At 45.2% G+C, this 7,277-nt stretch overlaps 1 long non-coding RNA gene across 1 annotated transcript; it reads left to right on the top strand.

Moving 5' to 3' along the window:
• The first annotated feature begins 1,264 nt into the window (after positions 1–1,264).
• LOC123117087 (uncharacterized) lies at positions 1,265–4,223 on the top strand. Its single transcript, XR_006457289.1, has 4 exons — positions 1,265–1,467; positions 1,554–2,495; positions 2,634–2,684; positions 2,771–4,223. It is a non-coding gene; the product is annotated as an uncharacterized lncRNA (long non-coding RNA).
• The last annotated feature ends 3,054 nt before the right edge of the window (positions 4,224–7,277 follow it).

Below are 7,277 nucleotides of genomic sequence, written 5' to 3'. Positions count from 1 at the left end.
CCTTGACAAGTGTGCATACTGGCGGCGGTCATGGCGGCTAGCTGGCACGTCGGCATCTTCTTCACAAAGGTAGTCCGCACTGCTACATCTCATTGCTTGTCATAGCCAGAAGTATGTTGAACTTGTGCTGATTCTCTTCCATGCCCTCAAGAACCTCTCGTTTGTGAGATTTGCTGCAATCCAACCTCTTGTCTCATTGTGATGCAGGAGGAGAGCACATGGAGTTCTTTGAGGAGGATAGGCTTAATCGTAGCGCAGGTATCAGAATCTATTTTGTTAAGATTAACAATTATTTTGATCTCATTCTGATGTGAAGTGCTTTGGACGTGGTTTGGTTTTTGCAGGAATTATTAGCATATGGAGCAATGGTATCTTGTGTGTCCATGTTCTATGCAAATATGCAGAATGGAATAATAGATATTCTCTTGATAGATCAAAGGTTTTAGTTAAGAAGGCATGTATACTCCATGCGGGTGCAAAACATAAACACCTGTCTAGAATCGTTGTCTGAAGCCATATCTTTAATGGTAAGCGCCCCCACTCCCTTCCCTGTTGTCGCCTTCAAAGTTAGTTTATAAATTTGAGACACTTATTTTGGGATGGAAATGAGTATCATTTACTCACATCTATAACAAGTTTCCCGTTCATGTGTTGTCGACTGCCAAATGAATTGAATGGTCACCGATGGTCACTCATGTGAATGATGCTTTCCTTGTACTCCCTCCGTCCGGAAATACTTGTCATCAAAATGAATAAAAGGGGATGTATGTAGACATATTTTAGTTCGAGATACATCTCCTTTTATCCATTTTGATCGCAAGTATTTTTGGACGGAGGGAGTATATATGCGACTCCACATGGACCATTGTCGTTCTATTCATTTTAGCATTTTGGTAGCACTAACTTAGTACACTAGATACATGGTGATGAGATGATCAAATCCAGCAGAGAATGAGAGGAGAATTACATGACATAGATGTCACAGCATGTGCGTGGGAATGAGAGACATCCGGAATAGCCAGGAGAGAAATATCTTTTGGTTGGTTAGTGACCAAGGGCGATGCTTGACCACTAAGCTAAATTGTATCTTTCGCTTTCAGCATTTAACCATCGCTAACGCCTGCCTTTGGAGCTGTAGTTGCCCTGCAGCTCCCTCTTATCCCCTCGGACCGACTGTCAGCTTCATCTACCACGAGCCTATCCGCTTCTCCTTGACAAGTGTGCATACTGGTGGTGGTCATGGCGGCTAGCTGGCACGTCGGCATCTTCTTCACAAAGGTAGTCTCCACTGCTACGTCTCATTGCTTGTCATATCCAGAAGTATGTTGAACTTGTGCTGATTCTCTTCCGTTCCCTCAAGAACCTATCTTTTGTGAGATTTGCTGCAATCCAACCTCTTGTCTCATTGTGATGCAGGAGGAGAGCACACGGAGTTCTTCGAGGAGGATAGGCTTAGTCATAGAGCAGGTATCAGATTCTATTTTGTTAAGATTTACAATTATTTTGATCTCATTCTGATGTGAAGTGCTTTGGACGTGCTTTGGTTTTTGCAGGAATTATTAGCATATGGAGCAATGGTATCTTGTGTGTCCATGTTCTGTGCAAATATGCAGAATAGAATAATAGATATTCTCTTGAATATTATCTTGATAGATCAAAGGTTTTAGTTAGGAAGGCATGTATACTCCATGCGGGTGCAAAACATAAACACCTGTCTAGAGTCCTTGTCTGAAGCCATATCTTTAATGGTAAGCGCCCCCACTCCCTTCCCTGGTGTCCCCTTCAAAGTTAGTATAAATTTGAGACACTTATTTTGGGACGGAGGGAGCAGCATTTACTCACATCTATAACAAGTTTCTTGTTCATGTGCTGTCGACTGCCAAAAGAATTGAATGGTCACCAATCATCACCCATGTGAATGATGCTTTCCTTGTACTCCCTCCGTCCGGAAATACTTGTCATCAAAATGAATAAAAGGGGATGTATGTAGACACATTTTAGTTTAAGATACATCTCTTTTTATCCATTTTGATGACAAGTATTTTCGGACGGAGGGAGTATATATGTCACTCCACATGGACCATTGTCATTCTATTCATTTTAAAGTGTTGGTAGCACTAACTTAGTACACTGGACACGTGGTGATGAGATGATCAAATTCAGCAAAGAATGAGCTAACAATTACATTACATAGATGTCACAGCATGTGCGTGGGAATGAGAGACATCCGGAATAGCCAGGAGAGAAATATCTTTAGGTTGGTCAGTGACCAAGGGCGATGCTGACCATTAAGCTAAATTGTATCTTTCGCTTTCAACATTAAATCACTGTTACAGCCTGCCTTTGGAACTGTAGTCGCCCTGCAGGTCCCTCTTATCCCCTCGGACCGACGGTCAGCTTCATCTACCGCGAGCCTATCCGCTTCTCCTTGACAAGTGTGCATACCGGCGGCGGTCATGGTGGCTAGTTGGCACGTCGGCATCTTCTTCACAAAGGTAGTCTGCACTGCTATGTCTCATTGCTTGTCATAGCTAGAAGTATGTTGAACTTGTGCTGATTTTCTTCCGTTCCCTCAAGAACCTCTCTTTTGTGAGATTTGCTGCAATCCAACCTCTTGTCTCATTGTGATGCAGGAGGAGAGCACACGGAGTTCTTCGAGGAGGATAGGCTTAATCGGAGAGCAGGTATCAGATTCTGTTTTGTTAACATTAACAATTATTTTGATCTCATTCTGATGGGAAGTGCTTTGGACTTGCTTTGGTTTTTGCAGGAATTATTAGCATATGAAGCAATGGTATCTTGTGTGTCCATGTTCTGTGCAAATATGCGGAATAGAATAATAGATATTCTCTTGAATATTATCTTGATAGATCAAAGGTTTTAGTTAGGAAGGCATGTATACTCCATGCGGGTGCAAAACATAAACACCTGTCTAGAGTCTTTGTATAAAGCCATTTCTTTAATGGTAAGCGCCCCCACTCCCTTCCCTGCTCCCTTCAAAGTTTGTATAAATTTGAGACACTTATTTTGGGATGGAGGGAGTAGCATTTACTCACATCTATAACAAGTTTCCCGTTCATGTGCTGTCGACTGCCAAAAGAATTGAATCGTCACCAATTGTCACTCATGTGAATGATGCTTTGCTTGTACTCCCTCCGTCCGGAAATACTTGTCATCAAAATGAATAAAAGGGGATGTATGTAGACATATTTTAGTTCAAGATACATCTCTTTTTATCCATTTTGATGACAAGTATTTTCGGACGGATGGAGTATATATGCCACTCCACATGGACCATTGCCGTTCTATTCATTTTTAACGTTTTGGTAGCACTAACTTAGTACACTTTATACATGGTGATGAGATGATCAAATTCAGCAGAGAATGAGAGGAGAATTACATTACATAGATGTCACAACATGTGCGTGGGAATGAGAGACATCCGGAATAGCCAGGAGAGAAATATCTTTAGGTTGGTCAGTGACCAAGGGCGATGCTTGACCATTAAGCTAAATTGTATCTTTCGCTTTCAACATTTAACCACCATTACAGCCTGCCTTTGGAGCTGTAGTCGCCATACAGCTCCCTCTTATCCCCTCGGACCGACGATCAGCTTCATCTACCACGAGCCTATCCGCTTCTCGTTGACAAGTGTGCATACTGGCGGCGGTCATGGCGGCTAGCTGGCACGTCAGCATCTTCTTCATAAAGGTAGTCCGCACATCATTGCTTGTCATAGCCAGAAGTATGTTGAACTTGTGCTGATTCTCTTCCGTGCCCTCAAGAACCTCTCTTTTGTGAGATTTGCTGCAATCCAACCCCTTGTCTCATTGTGATGCAGGAGGAGAGCACACCGAGTTCTTCGAGGAGGATAGGCTTAATCGTAGAGCAGGCATCAGATTCTGTTTTGTTAAGATTAACAATTATCTTGATCTCATTCTGATGTGAAGTGCTTTGGACGTGCTTTGGTTTTTGCACGAATTACTAACATATGGAGCAATGGTATCTTGTGTGTCCATGTTCTATGCAAATATGCAGAATAGAATAATAGATATTCTCTTGAATATTATCTTGATAGATCAAAGGTTTTAGTTAGGAAGGCATGTATACTCCATGCGGGTGCAAAACATAAACACCTATCTAGAGTCCTTGTCTGAAGCCATATCTTTAATGGTAAGGGCCCCCACTCCCTTCCCTGATGTCCCCTTCAAAGTTAGTATAAATTTGAGACACTTATTTTGGGACGGAGGGAGTAGCATTTACTCACATCTATAACAAGTTTCCCGTTCATGTGTTGTCGACTGCCAAAAGAATTGAATGGTCACCAATGGTCACTCATGTGAATGATGCTTTCCTTGTACTCCCTCCGTCCGGAAATACTATAAAAGGGGATGTATGTAGACATATTTTAGTTCGAGATACATCTCTTTTTATCCATTTTGATGAGAAGTATTTTCGGACGGAGGGAGTATATATGCCACTCCACATGGAGGCAGGAGCGCCGAGACGGACAAGGAGGCCATGGCACAGCGGCGCCGATGCTTCCCGCAGGACGTCGCCAATGAGAACGCCTTGTGGGCGGAGAGGAGGGCAGCCTGGCGCGCGGAACGGGCGGACAGGCGCCGGCGGAAGGCACTGGCGATATCGCAGTGCGATCTAGGACCGGCGTCGTTCTTCGACGAAGACGATGAACCGTGGGTGGACGTGTTTCTGTCGACATCGGACGACACCACCGAGGAGGAGGAGGACGGCTCAGAGTAGTTTCTAGGTTTATTTGCATCGTAGTTTATCTATTTTAATTTGTATCGGACTACGTTCTAGGTTTAGTTGCATCGTAGTTTAGCTATTTTAATTTGTATCGGACTAGTTTGTTTGCTTGAACTATGCTATCTAGTTTGTTTGAACGTTCATATGTGTCCAAATATCGTTCGTATGTGTGCGCGCGTCAATTTTTTGCAGCGCCTGCTGGAGTGGCTCGCGCGCGCTTTTTTTGCGGCAGCCGCTGGGGCCAACGGACTAAAAGGCGCTATTTCGGCGCTGCAAACGGTTTTTAGCGTGCGCGGGAATTGCGCGGCTATTGGAGATGCTCTTATGTATACCGCAAGGGGTATCTAAGATTCATTTTTCTTACATCAAACCTGCGAGGCATCTTACCGGATTCATCTCAAGGCAATGCGATTGTGATCGATGAATTGGCTATTGCATACTGCCTGCATGCACATTGTGCCTAGGAAGCCAATCATGGTGGCAAGGTAACTGCTTGTTGCACATTGTGTGCCCATCTCAATTGCATATTCACTGGGATGCTCCCAGGAAGCTAGCTCATCGTGCGAGAGCTCAAGGGCTACCAATGCAAGGTCCACAAAGCGGCAATGTCAAGAGACTCAAGTGTCCCCCTCAGCCGCATCCCCGGCAGGAAGATGGTGGTCGCAAAGTGTTGTTCGAGTGATGGCAGCGCTCCAGCGGCTGAGACGAGTGTGGTAGTAGAAATCATTAGTATGGTGAGACAAGGGTTCCATGGCTAGGATAGGAATTGGTTCTGCTTCTGTGTCTCTTGGAGAGTTCACCTGGCTTAAATCGTCGCACCGGTATTGCCATTGTCTCTTTCCCTGTAGTCATGATAGTCAAAATTAATCTTGCTTCACGGTACCCTGCTCTGTTCTCTCATATTTTCCGACCCTCGGCTTCTGTTGCCAGGGTCCTAAGCTCGCCGGATCTGTGCCTCGACCTCGCTCCACGCCTCACTCATGCTGCTGACCTTGAACTGGGCTACCTACGCAACTTCCTGGCTTCCGTTTCCTTGAATTTGCAGGAACCTGACTGACGAACAGGACGATCTGATGGCAAGCCTCTGACTTGCAATTCGGCATACAAGGCTATGTGGGTGGGAGAGCCTGTCGATCCCTTGGCAATGGCCATCTGGAAGAACTACACACCCAACAAATGTAGAATTTTCCTCTGGCTGGCAAACAAGAATCGTCTCTTCACCAACGAACGGCGTTTTCGCAGAGGCATCGCAACGTCTCCGGCTTGCCCTCTCTGCCCGGGAACGGAGTCTGTAAACCACCTGCTTCTGCACTGTGCGGAGCTCAATACTCTGTGGGGAGAACTCTCCTCTCTCACTCCAGGTATACCCGCAGATCTTTGGGATCTTTGGGCCAACGACATGCAGAATAAAGTTCTCTCTACAATTATCATCGCCATCCTTTGGAACATTTGGAAAAGAAGGAATGCAAAAGTCTTCAGGGACGACACTCGACCGGTTCACCTAATCGCTCGTTCTGCCGCTGATGATGTTCTGCTTTGGTCTAACAGATGTAATAATGAGCGAGCGCGTGGTTTGCTGCGCGACTGGGGTACCATGTTGTTTCACCTGTCTATGAGATTGTAAACTAAGCCGGATACCTCTGCTCCTCCTCCCCTCCCTGTTTCTCTGCTGTAAATATTCTCTGGTTATTAATGAAAAGGTTCAGGCCGGCGTAAGCCCGCCGTAGCACCGTCAAAAAAATTAATGTTTGCACGATTGGTGGGTTGTTACCCCTCCTCTCTCGTTCCTTAATTAATCTTCCTGGTGAAGATATGACCCGCTCTCTGATGCATTTTTTGTCGTAGTAGCTGATATCATGGCGCCTGTTCATTCCAAGTCAACGTTACAGAACCCACACACGTACACACCCAAAAGAAACCAAAAAGAAGGTGCCACAGCACAAACTCCATAATAAAGGCCCTCAACAAAAGGAAGAAAATTACAAGCACACCCCTAGAGGATCTTGTGCAAAGAAGACCATCGCCGCCGGAGAAGAGAGGGATGGGATGTCTTCAAGTGGTGAAACTACATGCAAAGATCGCTACTTTTTGGGCCGATTAGACGGTCAACTGCAAGAGGCAGATCCGATGGGTTTTGAGTGTGACTCATCGGCCGGGGACCTCACCATGTCCGTTGGACCACTATCTCCGTGGTGAAGCTACATGTAGTCTGTGATGTCAAGAGATATCACATAAATGTGCTTAGCAAGCCAACCCCACTATGTTTAAGTGTATATGTTTAGGGTTCAGGGTTTTGAGTGGTTGACATCCTGGCTGCCCGCAAAATGCCTATAAGTGTGGGGCCTTTACCTTATATTGCATTTTGTAGAGTTCGTCTTCCTATTTGGGCTCGGGGAAGCGGTGGATATGTGGATGCCATTAATGAGAGGATGGTTATCGGTCATGTTGCCCCACTTGCCCGTGATTAATCAGAACGGGTAGGTACTTCTATGGGCGGTGCGATACTTCAA

This window comes from Triticum aestivum, chromosome 5B, assembly GCF_018294505.1.
Source record: "Triticum aestivum cultivar Chinese Spring chromosome 5B, IWGSC CS RefSeq v2.1, whole genome shotgun sequence".
Classification (NCBI taxonomy): domain Eukaryota; kingdom Viridiplantae; phylum Streptophyta; class Magnoliopsida; order Poales; family Poaceae; genus Triticum; species Triticum aestivum.
This window is presented reverse-complemented; position numbering and strand designations above follow the sequence as displayed.